General features: G+C 41.5%; 1 long non-coding RNA gene across 1 annotated transcript; it reads left to right on the plus strand.

Moving 5' to 3' along the window:
* Positions 1–1,120: 1,120 nt before the first annotated feature.
* On the plus strand, positions 1,121–2,672 carry LOC145419964 (uncharacterized). Its single transcript, XR_013901235.1, has 2 exons — positions 1,121–1,958; positions 2,001–2,672. It is a non-coding gene; the product is annotated as an uncharacterized LOC145419964 (long non-coding RNA).
* The last annotated feature ends 11,649 nt before the right edge of the window (positions 2,673–14,321 follow it).

Here is a 14,321-nt window from a genome sequence, read left to right on the forward strand (position 1 = left end):
GGTTGTGCAACCAGTTATTAGGTTTAGGAGGCAATAGCTTTTTCACATAGGGCCAGGTAGGTTTGGATAGCTTTTTTCCCATTAATGATCAAAATCATCATTTATAAACTGCATTGAGCAATTACTCGGTTTATTAAGTGTGCCTATGCGAAGGCACACTTATTACTATTGCTCGGATTTATTATTAAGTGTGCCTATGCGAAGGCACACTTATTACTATTGCTCGGATTTATTATTATTATTATTAAGTGTGCCTATGCGAAGGCACACTTATTACTATTGCTTGGATTTATTAAGTGTGCCTATGCGAAGGCACACTTATTACTATTGCTCGGATTTATTATTAAGTGTGCCTATGCGAAGGCACACTTATTACTATTGCTCGGATTTATTATTATTATTATTATTAAGTGTGCCTATGCGAAGGCACACTTATTACTATTGCTCGGATTTATTATTATTATTATTATTATTATTCTTTTTCCGCCTGAAATTTTGGACCTTAACTCGCCCCACAGTTTTGAGACAAGGTTCACATATGATATATCATTGTGTGCGGCTGGAGCTGGAATGAGTTGCTATGACTTTTGGTGTTTATTACTTCTATAGTTTTTTAAATATGAATATTTTAATGCAAGTTTTTTCCCATTGAAATGAATGGAGAACAAGAAAACTTCATTTGTGGTGTGCTGGCTCACTCTAGTGGTATGTCGGGAGTAATGCGAGGCGGCCGCTGTGTCCCTGTGGACGCTTTTATTTTGTATAACTACCGGAAGTAGTTCCTGTGTACTGACGCTAGCTGGGTAGCTAGCGCCGCGTCGCTTAAAAAGCAGCCGGGCTTGTCTTAAACTTAAGAGGCTGACACTCGCTAAACCACCCGATCGCTCGCCAAGCGACTGTTTCACACTGGACTTATTTTTCGTTTATATGGGCCGATGATGCTGGTCGATGAGGAAAAACTAACTGAGTTGTTTGGTGGTGGCTAACGCGGAGCTAGCTAGCCACCGGTATGTGTCTCTTTCCCCTCATATGTGGGGAAAGAAACATGTGAGGCGGCAGCCGATCGACCGGTTTTCAGGTGAGAATGTAGGTGTGTAAACGTCAAATATCTGCTCCCATATTAGCAACAGATTTCTCACGATGTTGCTGCTAGCCGGCTAGCTAGTTTGGCCGGCCGGCTAGCCGGCTAGCTAGCTCGGCTAGCTAGCGCCGCTTCGCTCAAAAGCATCCAGGCTTGGCTTTCAGTGAGGCGTCTCTAACTCCTTTCACCCCCGATCGCTCCGCAAACAGTCTTTGTCTTAGCTGGACTTATTTTTCGTTTATATGGGCCGATGATGCTGGTCGATGTGGAAAAAATAACTGAGTTGTTCATATACCGGTGGCTAGCTAGCTCCGCGTTAGCCACCGGTATATGTCTCTTCCCCTCGTATGCGGGGAAAGAAACACCGATCGACCGGTGGTGGCTAACGCGGAGCTCAATCGTGGATAAGGGAAACCCAATGCAGGAGAAGCAGGCGGCTGGTGAACTGAATTTCAGGTAAGACGTTATTAACTGCACTCTATTTGGGTCAGATATAACCCGAGTTTAGGTGTAGTTTATTTTCGTTGTGCTGACAGTTACAATAACTGTACTGTGTGCTAGCTAGCACGACGGAGTTTCTATACAGCTGTGCGCGCTAAGTTACTGATTTTGAACTTTATGACAGCCTCCCCTATTTTCAGGCGAGAATGTAGGGGTGTAAACTTCAAATATCTGCTCGTTTTATCAAGAAGTCCCATATTTTATCAAGAAGTCCCATATCTCTCACGATGTTACTGCTAGCGCCGCATGGCAGCTAGCTGGCTAGGGCGGCTTGGCTGACACCTAGGCCGGGCTGACTGATACCCAGGCCGGCTCACGCTCTCGTTTCACCGCCGCATGGCGGCTAGCTGGCTAGCGCGGCTTGGCTGCCACCCAGGTCGGGCTGGCTGACACCCAGGCTGGGCTGGCTGACACCCAGGCTGGGCTGGCTGACACCCAGGCTGGGCTGGCTGACACCCAGGCCCGCTCACGCTCTCGTGTCACCCCTAGTCTTTCGTGATGACTCTTGGTTGGCTGCTGGACTTATTTTTCATTTATATGGGCTGGTGATTCAGTATGAGTGTCCGGTGAACTGAATGTCAGGTAAGACGTTATGTATATGTAAGGTAGTGACTGGAATAAGTCACAAGGTGTCGCTGTTGAGCTGCATATATGTTGTAAATTTTAGCAATTTTGACCATTTGTCCTCTGCAGGACACCGTAGTTCAGATTTCTCGTTCGCGTGGGCGCCATCTTGGTTCAGTGTTTACTGTGATGTGCAAAGGTAAGCACTGTCAGTGGCGAACTGCATTGGTTTTGTTTAAAAATAAGTGTTCCACTGTGTAAAATAGCGGTTTGTCATTTAAGCCGAGCAAATATTTTGTTTATTGAGAGGTTCATGTATTGTCTGATGAGAGTATGAGACAAAGATATACTTTTCTTTCTTACTCTCATATAAAATATTTAGCTTTTATTAAATAGTTATCTGAATCTTACAACCAAAGTTTGTATAATAATACACAAGATTGGCTGTAGACCATTGTTAATCATTCAGAACACTGTGTAAAAATAACAAAAAACAAAAAGTGAATGAAAAGTGCATAAATATTTATTTTACGTGTTTGATGTGTGTGGCAGGGCGTGGTCTGCAGTGCCGCTGCAGGGGAGGTGGACCCACCTCAGCGGCATCTGCAATCACGCCTCTCAGGTGTAAAGTCTGTGCTCTCTCTGCTTTTTTTTTTTTTTTTTTTTTTTTTGTGTATGTGTCGGGCTATGAGATGAAAAGCTACAGCCGGCTGTGTGGGTACAGCAACTATGTGTGAAAAGTGGTCCATAACGTAATGCTTCAAAGTGTGTTCATGCAAACATTGTCGGGTCTGCTTATGAACCTCTGCGCACAGCGTCTACAAATTGGGGCTGTACGAAGTCACCTCATCTTTACACAAAACTGTAAGCTGTCATCTGTGAGGCGCGAGCGGTGTTTGGTTTTACCATAGTTCATGGTGGAGAATGGCTGCTCCGGTGAGTTTTGCTCTCTGTAGCCGTTTGAATGGCAAACTATACTGATTAGCGGCGGCATAGGCACACTTAAAATTTCTTCAGAAATTTTCGCTTTCTAGTTATTATTATTCTTTTTCCGCCTGAAATTTTGGACCGTAACTCATCCCACAGTTTTGACACAAGCTTCATATATGTTATATCATTTTGTGCGGCTGGATCAGGAATGAGTTGCTATGCCTTTTGGTGTTTATTACTTCTATAGTTTTTTAAATATGAATATTTTAATGCAAGTTTTTGCCCATTGGAATGAATGGGAACGAACGAAAGTGAAACTTAACTTACTTTGTGGTGTGTTTGCTCACTCACTTAATTTGTGGTGTGTTGGCTCACTCTAGTGGTATGTCCCCGTATTTGAATTACCATAATGACGACAATATCAACGGCGCGCACAGCGTCGGTGCTTTCAGGAACCATTGGAATTCTTAAGGTTGCACGAAGCATTGAATAGTTACGGTAACGGCAAGGGTGTATGCTTGGTGGAAAACTGCATATCCCACAATTCAAAGCACGCCTCTACCAGTCAAACAATGGCGGCTGCCACTTGGTTTAATATATTCCTCTTATTTGTGTTTCTAGGTCACAAAGTAAACTTTTAAGATATTTTCAGGTGAGAATGGGGGTGTGTAAACGTCAAATATCTGCTCGTTTTGTCAAAACATCCCATATTGGCAACAGATTTGCGCCGCTTCACTCAAAAGCACCCAGGCTTGGCTTTCAGTGAGGCGTCTCTAACTCCTTTCATCCCCGATAGCTCCGCAAACAGTCTTTGTCTTAGCTGGACTTATTTTTCGTTTATATGGGCCGATGATGCTGGTCGATGAGGAAAAACTAACTGAGTTGTTTGGTGGTGGCTAACGCGGAGCTAGCTAGCCACCGGTATGTGTCTCTTTCCCCTCATATGTGGGGAAAGAAACATGCGAGGCGGCCGCCGATCGACCGGTTTTCAGGTGAGAATGTAGGTGTGTAAACGTCAAATATCTGCTCGTTTTGTCAAAACATCCCATATTAGCAACAGATTTCTCACGATGTTGCTGCTAGCCGGCTAGCTAGTTCGGCCGGCCGGCTAGCTAGCGCCGCTTCGCTCAAAAGCACCCAGGCTTGGCTTTCAGTGAGGCGTCTCTAACTCCTTTCACCCCCGATCGCTCCGCAAACAGTCTTTGTATTAGCTGGACTTATTTTTCGTTTATATGGGCCGATGATGCTGGTCGATGTGGAAAAAATAACTGAGTTGTTCATATACCGGTGGCTAGCTAGCTCCGCGTTAGCCACCGGTATATGTCTCTTCCGGAGTTTCTATACAGCTGTGCGCGCTAAGTTACTGATGTTGAACTTTATGACAGCCTCCCCTATTTTCAGGCGATAATGTAGGGGTGTAAACTTCAAATATCTGCTCGTTTTATCAAGAAGTCCCATATTTTATCAAGAAGTCCCATATCTCTCACGATGTTACTGCTAGCGCCGCATGGCAGCTAGTCGGCTAGCTGGCTAGGGCGGCTTGGCTGACACCCAGGCCGGGCTGACTGATACCCAGGCCGGCTCACGCTCTCGTTTCACCGCCGCATGGCAGCTAGCTGGCTAGCGCGGCTTGGCTGCCACCCAGGTCGGGCTGGCTGACACCCAGGCTGGGCTGGCTGACACCCAGGCCCGCTCACGCTCTCCTGTCACCCCTAGTCTTTCGTGATGACTCTTGGTTGACTGCTGGACTTATTTTTCATTTATATGGGCTGGTGATTCGGTATGAGTGTCCGGTGAACTGAATGTCAGGTAAGACGTTATGTATATTTAAGGTAGTGACTGGAATAAGTCACAAGGTGTCGCTGTTGAGCTGCATATATGTTGTAAATTTTAGCAATTTTGACCATTTGTCCTCTGCAGGACACCGTAGTTCAGATTTCTCGTTCACGTGGGCGCCATCTTGGTTCAGTGTTTACTGTGATGTGCAAAGGTAAGCACTGTCAGTGGCGAACTGCATTGGTTTTGTTTAAAAATAAGTGTTCCACTGTGTAAAATAGCGGTTTGTCATTTAAGCCGAGCATATATTTTGTTTATTGAGAGGTTCATGTATTGTCTGATGAGAGTATGAGACAAAGATATACTTTTCTTTCTTACTCTCATATAAAATATTTAGCTTTTATTAAATAGTTATCTGAATCTTACAACCAAAGTTTGTATAATAATACACAAGATTGGCTGTAGACCATTGTTAATCATTCAGAACACTGTGTAAAAATAACAAAAAACAAAAAGTGAATGAAAAGTGCATAAATATTTATTTTACGTGTTTGATGTGTGTGGCAGGGCGTGGTCTGCAGTGCCGCTGCAGGGGAGGTGGACCCACCTCAGCGGCATCTGCAATCACGCCTCTCAGGTGTAAAGTCTGTGCTCTCTCTGCTTTTTTTTTTTTTTTTTTTTTTTTTGTGTATGTGTCGGGCTATGAGATGAAAAGCTACAGCCGGCTGTGTGGGTACAGCAACTATGTGTGAAAAGTGGTCCATAACGTAATGCTTCAAAGTGTGTTCATGCAAACATTGTCGGGTCTGCTTATGAACCTCTGCGCACAGCGTCTACAAATTGGGGCTGTACGAAGTCACCTCATCTTTACACAAAACTGTAAGCTGTCATCTGTGAGGCGCGAGCGGTGTTTGGTTTTACCATAGTTCATGGTGGAGAATGGCTGCTCCGGTGAGTTTTGCTCTCTGTAGCCGTTTGAATGGCAAACTATACTGATTAGCGGCGGCATAGGCACACTTAAAATTTCTTCAGAAATTTTCGCTTTCTAGTTATTATTATTCTTTTTCCGCCTGAAATTTTGGACCGTAACTCATCCCACAGTTTTGACACAAGCTTCATATATGTTATATCATTTTGTGCGGCTGGATCAGGAATGAGTTGCTATGCCTTTTGGTGTTTATTACTTCTATAGTTTTTTAAATATGAATATTTTAATGCAAGTTTTTGCCCATTGGAATGAATGGGAACGAACGAAAGTGAAACTTAACTTACTTTGTGGTGTGTTTGCTCACTCACTTAATTTGTGGTGTGTTGGCTCACTCTAGTGGTATGTCCCCGTATTTGGATTACCATAATGACGACAATATCAACGGCGCGCACAGCGTCGGTGCTTTCAGGAACCATTGGAATTCTTAAGGTTGCATGAAGCATTGAATAGTTACGGTAACGGCAAGGGTGTATGCTTGGTGGAAAACTGCATATCCCACAATTCAAAGCACGCCTCTACCAGTCAAACAATGGCGGCTGCCACTTGGTTTAATATATTCCTCTTATTTGTGTTTCTAGGTCACAAAGTAAACTTTTAAGATATTTTCAGGTGAGAATGTGGGTGTGTAAACGTCAAATATCTGCTCGTTTTGTCAAAACATCCCATATTGGCAACAGATTTTTCACGATGTTGCGCCGCTTCACTCAAAAGCACCCAGGCTTGGCTTTCAGTGAGGCGTCTCTAACTCCTTTCATCCCCGATAGCTCCGCAAACAGTCTTTGTCTTAGCTGGACTTATTTTTCGTTTATATGGGCCGATGATGCTGGTCGATGAGGAAAAACTAACTGAGTTGTTTGGTAGTGGCTAACGCGGAGCTAGCTAGCCACCGGTATGTGTCTCTTTCCCCTCATATGTGGGGAAAGAAACATGCGAGGCGGCCGCCGATCGACCGGTTTTCAGGTGAGAATGTAGGTGTGTAAACGTCAAATATCTGCTCGTTTTGTCAAAACATCCCATATTAGCAACAGATTTCTCACGATGTTGCTGCTAGCCGGCTAGCTAGTTCGGCCGGCCGGCTAGCCGGCTAGCTAGCTCGGCTAGCTAGCGCCGCTTCGCTCAAAAGCACCCAGGCTTGGCTTTCAGTGAGGCGTCTCTAACTCCTTTCACCCCCGATCGCTCCGCAAACAGTCTTTGTCTTAGCTGGACTTATTTTTCGTTTATATGGGCCGATGATGCTGGTCGATGTGGAAAAAATAACTGAGTTGTTCATATACCGGTGGCTAGCTAGCTCCGCGTTAGCCACCGGTATATGTCTCTTCCCCTCGTATGCGGGGAAAGAAACACCGATCGACCGGTGGTGGCTAACGCGGAGCTCAATCGTGGATAAGGGAAACCCAATGCAGGAGAAGCAGGCGGCTGGTGAACTGAATTTCAGGTAAGACGTTATTAACTGCACTCTATTTGGGTCAGATATAAACCGAGTTTAGGTGTAGTTTATTTTCGTTGTGCTGACAGTTACAATAACTGTACTGTGTGCTAGCTAGCACGACGGAGTTTCTATACAGCTGTGCGCGCTAAGTTACTGATGTTGAACTTTATGACAGCCTCCCCTATTTTCAGGCGAGAATGTAGGGGTGTAAACTTCAAATATCTGCTCGTTTTATCAAGAAGTCCCATATTTTATCAAGAAGTCCCATATCTCTCACGATGTTACTGCTAGCGCCGCATGGCAGCTAGCTGGCTAGGGCGGCTTGGCTGACACCTAGGCCGGGCTGACTGATACCCAGGCCGGCTCACGCTCACGTTTCACCGCCGCATGGCAGCTAGCCGGCTAGCTGGCTAGCGCGGCTTGGCTGCCACCCAGGTCGGGCTGGCTGACACCCAGGCTGGGCTGGCTGACACCCAGGCCCGCTCACGCTGTCGTGTTATTTTTCATTTATATGGGCTGGTGATTCAGTATGAGTGTCCGGTGAACTGAATGTCAGGTAAGACGTTATGTATATGTAAGGTAGTGACTGGAATAAGTCACAAGGTGTCGCTGTTGAGCTGCATATATGTTGTAAATTTTAGCAATTTTGACCATTTGTCCTCTGCAGGACACCGTAGTTCAGATTTCTCGTTCGCGTGGGCGCCATCTTGGTTCAGTGTTTACTGTGATGTGCAAAGGTAAGCACTGTCAGTGGCGAACTGCATTGGTTTTGTTTAAAAATAAGTGTTCCACTGTGTAAAATAGCGGTTTGTCATTTAAGCCGAGCAAATATTTTGTTTATTGAGAGGTTCATGTATTGTCTGATGAGAGTATGAGACAAAGATATACTTTTCTTTCTTACTCTCATATAAAATATTTAGCTTTTATTAAATAGTTATCTGAATCTTACAACCAAAGTTTGTATAATAATACACAAGATTGGCTGTAGACCATTGTTAATCATTCAGAACACTGTGTAAAAATAACAAAAAACAAAAAGTGAATGAAAAGTGCATAAATATTTATTTTACGTGTTTGATGTGTGTGGCAGGGCGTGGTCTGCAGTGCCGCTGCAGGGGAGGTGGACCCACCTCAGCGGCATCTGCAATCACGCCTCTCAGGTGTAAAGTCTGTGCTCTCTCTGCTTTTTTTTTTTTTTTTTTTTGTGTATGTGTCGGGCTATGAGATGAAAAGCTACAGCCGGCTGTGTGGGTACAGCAACTATGTGTGAAAAGTGGTCCATAACGTAATGCTTCAAAGTGTGTTCATGCAAACATTGTCAGGTCTGCTTATGAACCTCTGCGCACAGCGTCTACAAATTGGGGCTGTACGAAGTCACCTCATCTTTACACAAAACTGTAAGCTGTCATCTGTGAGGCGCGAGCGGTGTTTGGTTTTACCATAGTTCATGGTGGAGAATGGCTGCTCTGCTGAGTTTTGCTCTCTGTAGCCGTTTGAATGGCAAACTATACTGATTAGCGGCGGCATAGGCACACTTAAAATTTCTTCAGAAATTTTCGCTTTCTAGTTGTGTGGATGCTTTAAGCATCCACAATATTGAGTTCCTCTTGGGACTTCCGTACACTTTTTGGCACTTAACTACTTCCACAATTTTCAGCCGATTTTCACCGTTCAAATTTTAAAATATTCTGCTATTTCTGCTAATTCCTGCTATGTCTTTTGGTATTTTTCACTATTATACTTTTTAAAATATTAAGCTTAATTTGTCCCATTGAAATGAATGGGAAACTTCTGCAATTCTGCTAAAATTTGCTTGTTTCTGAAACTTAACTACTTCCTCATATTTTCACGTAGAACAACCATTCAAACTTTAAAATGTTCTCAAATTATTGGGCTATTCAGGTATGATTCAGCTTTTTCAAATCTTTTACCGTTTTACCTTTATGCATCTTAAAGTTTTCAGTTGCAAAATTGTGATTTTTCACAAAATACATGCGTTGTTATGGTTGCTATGCACTTGGCTTCCAGTCTGCCACTGAAGGTTTTGCAGTCTTCTCTTCATGTCCGAACAACTTCTTGCTACTTGCTCAATCTTCACTCAACTTCCACAAATTATATATCAAAACGTAGGTATTTTTGCTGGGTTTCCGAAAATGTCACTATCATTGTTGTGGGATTTATAGAATTTTGGCAAATCTCCTCAGACCAACACAAAGTCACAAAACTCTCCATAGAAAGTCAATGGAGAGCTTGTTCAAAATCACCGCTTGATTTCTGTAATGAGAGGCATATTCGAATCGTCATATCTCCTTAACGAAGCAAAGTTAAGACATAAGGCTTGTCCCAGTATATCTTCAGACACTCCTGACGCTCACAATTCAAGAATTATTTTCTCACCTATTACCGTTCTGAAATGAGTTAGACTTGTTTGAGGGTAGGAAATTCGTCCTTCGCTCAGATTTCTTCAGATTTCAAACTCTGGAAATGAACCACTTTTTTCTCTCGTCATATCTTTTTAATGGATTTCCACAGAGACCTGAAAATTTCCATGACTGTTCACCAAAGCCTGCTGTCTCTTACGGTGAAAGAATGATATTGATACTCCAAATAGATTTAGAGTTAGAAAGCGTTGTTTGAGGGCAAGTCAAGGCAGTTTTTGCTTTGCTCTACTCAGTTATGGTGCATTAGAAGTCAATTATCTTTAATAATTCATATTTTAATGATAAATTGTCAACACTTTAAGATTCCCCCATCTCTTCTGAACAAAACGGTGTAAGAATGACCGTTCTAGCCCCTACGGTTAGGAAATTATGGTCATTTGTTTGAGGGGAGTCGTCATTATGAGAAATAGACTGCAAAAATCCTGTGTCTCTCTGTGCTGCGTGCACCTGTTTTGGCGGGAAAAAGTGCACAGGCTCTCTGATTGGTGGATTCAAATTCAGCAGCTCCAAGGCTGCTTGACTGAGCTAGAAACTTACTTCTCTGTGTGTGTGTGTGTGTGTGTGTGTGTGTGTGAGAGAGAGAGAGAGAGAGAGAGAGAGAGGAAGCCTTCTTATGGGATGATCTCATTGTAAGATTCAAATTCAATATATTTAGACTGGTTGACTGAATTGGATCTTGTGTGTGTCTCTCTCTGTGCATGTGTGTTTCCATATGTGTCCATATTTGTGATTGTGTGGCTGTTATATTTTTTTTTGCCTATTTTTTTCATTTAACAAGTATATTTGAGGGACCCTTAGCATGTTCAGCATTTTTTCAGCTGTCCATTTTGCTTTTCCAATTTTTCTGTTTAAGTTATTACTATTGTGCTAAATCATACTATTTCTGCTATTTTATAAGATTTGTGCTAAATATAGTATTTCTGTCAAATTATAGTATTTGTGCTAAAACATAGTATTGATTTAAAATTACAATATTCATAGTTCATCACAGTGTCTCTGGTAAATCACAGTATTTCTGCTCTGTTGTACTATTTTTCTAAATCATAGTGTTTCTGTAATGCTTAAGTATTTTTGGCTAAATATATTCTTTCTGTTATCTTATACTATTTCTCCTAAATTCTTGTATTTTTGAGAAGTTATCATGTTTCTGGTAAGTTACAATATTTCTGCTAAGTTCTGCTATGCTATTGTATTTCTGCCAAGTATTATGTTTCCTCTAAGATATTGCAGTTCTGCTAAGTTATTCCATTTTAGCAAAGTTCCTTTGCTTCTGCAAAGTTTTTACAATTTCTGCAACTTTTCAGCTTTTTCAGCTAGTTTTTGCATACAGCTTCAGCTTTAAAGCATCCACACTGCATTTTCGCAGGAAATGCAAATCTTTCTAGTTATTGTGTGGATGCTTTAAGCATCCACACTATTGAGTTCCTGTTTCTCTTTATTCTTTATACTTTATTATTATTATTCCAGTTGCTTCCGTACACTTTTTGGCACTTAACTACTTCCACAATTTTCAGCCGATTTTCACCGTTCAAATTTTAAACTATTCAGCTATTTTTGCTCTTTCTTGCTATGATTTTTGCTATTTTTAACTATTATACTTTTTAAAATATTCCACTTTTTTCCTTTAATTTGTCCCATTGAAATGAATGGAAAACTTCCAAAATTCTGCTAAAATTTGCTTGTTTTTGAAACTTAACTACTTCCTCATATTTTCACCTAGAACAACCATTCAAATTTTAAAATGTTCACAAATTATTGGGCTATTCAGGTATGATTCAGCTTTTTCAAATCTTCTACTGTTTTACTTTTATGCCTCTTAAAGTTTTGAGTTGCAAAATTGTGATTTTTCACAAAATACATGCGTTGTTATGGTTGCTATGCTCTTGGCTTCCAGTGTGTCACTGAAGGTTTTGCAGTCTTCTCTTCATGTCCGAACAACTGTTTGCTACTTGCTCAATTTTCACTCAACTTCCACAAATTATACATCAAAACGTAGGTATTTTTGCTGGCTTTCAGGAAATGTCACTATCATTGTTGTGGGATTTATAGAATTTTCGCAAATCTCCTCAGACCAACACAATGTCAGAAAACTCTCCATATAAAGTCAATGGAGAGCTTGTTCAAAATCACCGCTGGATTTCTGTAATGAGAGGCATATTCGAATCGTCATATCTCCTTAACGAAGCAAAGTTAAGACATGAGGCTTGTCCCCGAATATCTTCAGACACCCCTGACGCTCACAATTCAAGAATTTCTTTCTCACCTATTACCGTTCTGAAATGAGTTGGACTTGTTTGAGGGTAGGAAATTCGTCCTTCGCTCAGATTTCTTCAGATTTAAAACTCTGGAAATGAACCACTTTTTTCTCTCGTCATAACTTTTTGTTGGATTTCCACAGAGACCTGAAAATTTCCATGACTGTTCACCAAAGCCTGCTGTCTCTTACGGTGAAAGAATGATATCGATACTCCAAATAGATTTCGAGTTACAAAGCGTTGTTTGAGGGCAAGTCAAGGCAGTTTTTGCTTCGCTCTACTCAGTTATGGTGCATTAGAAGTCAAATATCTTTAATAATTCATATTTTAATGATAAATTGTAAACACTGGAAGATTCCCCCATCTCTTCTGAACAAAACGGTGTAAGAATGACCGCTCTAGCCCCTACGGTTTGGAAATTATGGTCATTTGTTTGAGGGGAGTCCTCACTATGAGAAATAGGCTGCAATAATCCTGTGCCTCTCTGTGCTGCGTGTGTAAAAAGAGGCACATGTTTTGGCGGGAAAAAGTACACAGGCTCTCTGATTGGTGGATTCAAATTTAGCAGCTCCCAGGCTGACCTAGAAACTTACTTCTCTCTCCCTGTGCATTTTTTTGCTGATTTTTTCATTTAACAAGTATATTTGAGGGACCCTCAGCATGTTCAGCATTTTTTCAGCTGTCCATTTTGCTTTTCCAATTTTTCTGTTCAACTTATTACTATTGTGCTAAATCATACTGTTTCTGCTATTTCATAAGATTTGTGCTTAATATAGTATTTCTGCTTTTAATAGGATTTGTGCTTAATATAGTATTTCTGCTTTTTATAGAATTTGTGCTTAATATAGTATTTCTGCTAAATTATAGTATTTCTGCTTTTTATAGTATTTGTGCTAAAACATAGTATTTCTACTAAATGTAGTATTTATGCTTAATCATAGTATTTTTATATATTTCTGCCAGGTCCCCAGGCAGCCAATCCTCTGTGAGGACTTAGACATTCAAATTTTCAAATCAGGGCCTGCACGGTTTCCCAGCCAATCATATATGTGTCCTGAGGCATTCAAATTTGCATATTGGGGCCTTCATGGCTTCTAAGCCAGCCAATCATATCTGAGGGCTGAGGAATTCAAATCCACAAATCAGGGCCTGCACGGCTTCCCAGGCAGCCAATCATATATGTGGCCTCAGGCATTCAAATTTGCATATTGGGGGAATTCGTGGCTTCTAAGTCAACAAGTCATCCATGTCGTATATCTCTAAAAATTCACATTTTAATGATAAATTGTTAACACTGGAAGATTCCCCCATCTCTTCTGAACAAAACGGTGTAAGAATGACCGCTCTAGCCCCTACGGTTAGGAAATTATGGTCATTTGTTTGAGGGGAGTCCTCACTATGAGAAATAGGCTGCAATAATCCTGTGCCTCTCTCTGCTGCGTGTGTAAAAAGATGCACCTGTTTTGGCGGGAAAAAGTACACAGGCTCTCTGATTGGTGGATTCAAATTCAGCAGCTCCCAGGCTGACCTAGAAACTTACTTCTCTCTCCCTGTGCATTTTTTTGCTGATTTTTTCATTTAACAAGTATATTTGAGGGACCCTCAGCATGTTCAGCATTTTTTCAGCTGTCCATTTTGCTTTTCCAATTTTTCTGTTTAACTTATTACTATTGTGCTAAATCATACTGTTTCTGCTATTTCATAAGATTTGTGCTTAATATAGTATTTCTGCTTTTAATAGGATTTGTGCTTAATATAGTATTTCTGCTTTTTATAGAATTTGTGCTTAATATAGTATTTCTGCTTTTTATAGGATTTGTGCTTAATATAGTATTTCTGCTAAATGTAGTATTTATGCTTAATCATACTATTTCTATATATTTCTGCCAGGCAGCCAATCCTCTGTGCGAACTCAGACACATATCACATATCAGGGCCTGCACGGCTTCCCAGCCAGCCAATCATGTCTGAGGTCTTCCGTTTCCTCTCTCGTCATATCTCAGCGACGGTTGTACAAAGAGCAATGAAAATCGCAGTCAAAGTACACCAAAGTCCGCTGATTCACCCAGCACAAGAAATATGCCTCTAGTCCACCTAGTTTTTGAGTTACACAACGTTTTGTAACTCCAAAAAACGGCGTTTTTCGCCTCTCACCGCGATCTAATTCTGACTCCTCATCACCCTGTTTTTCAAGACGGCTCCTCTCTTTCCCAGTGGCGCAGTTGGTAATGACACGGGTCTGCAAGCCAAAGATCGTGGGTTCGATTCCACCTTGGTCAACATGTTTTTTTCCCTACAAATTAATACACTGTCACAGACCAGTAATTCATATTCATCATTTATTACAATTCTGCAA

Source organism: Astatotilapia calliptera, chromosome 14, assembly GCF_964374335.1.
Source record: "Astatotilapia calliptera chromosome 14, fAstCal68.1, whole genome shotgun sequence".
In the NCBI taxonomy this organism is placed as follows: Eukaryota; Metazoa; Chordata; class Actinopteri; order Cichliformes; family Cichlidae; genus Astatotilapia; species Astatotilapia calliptera.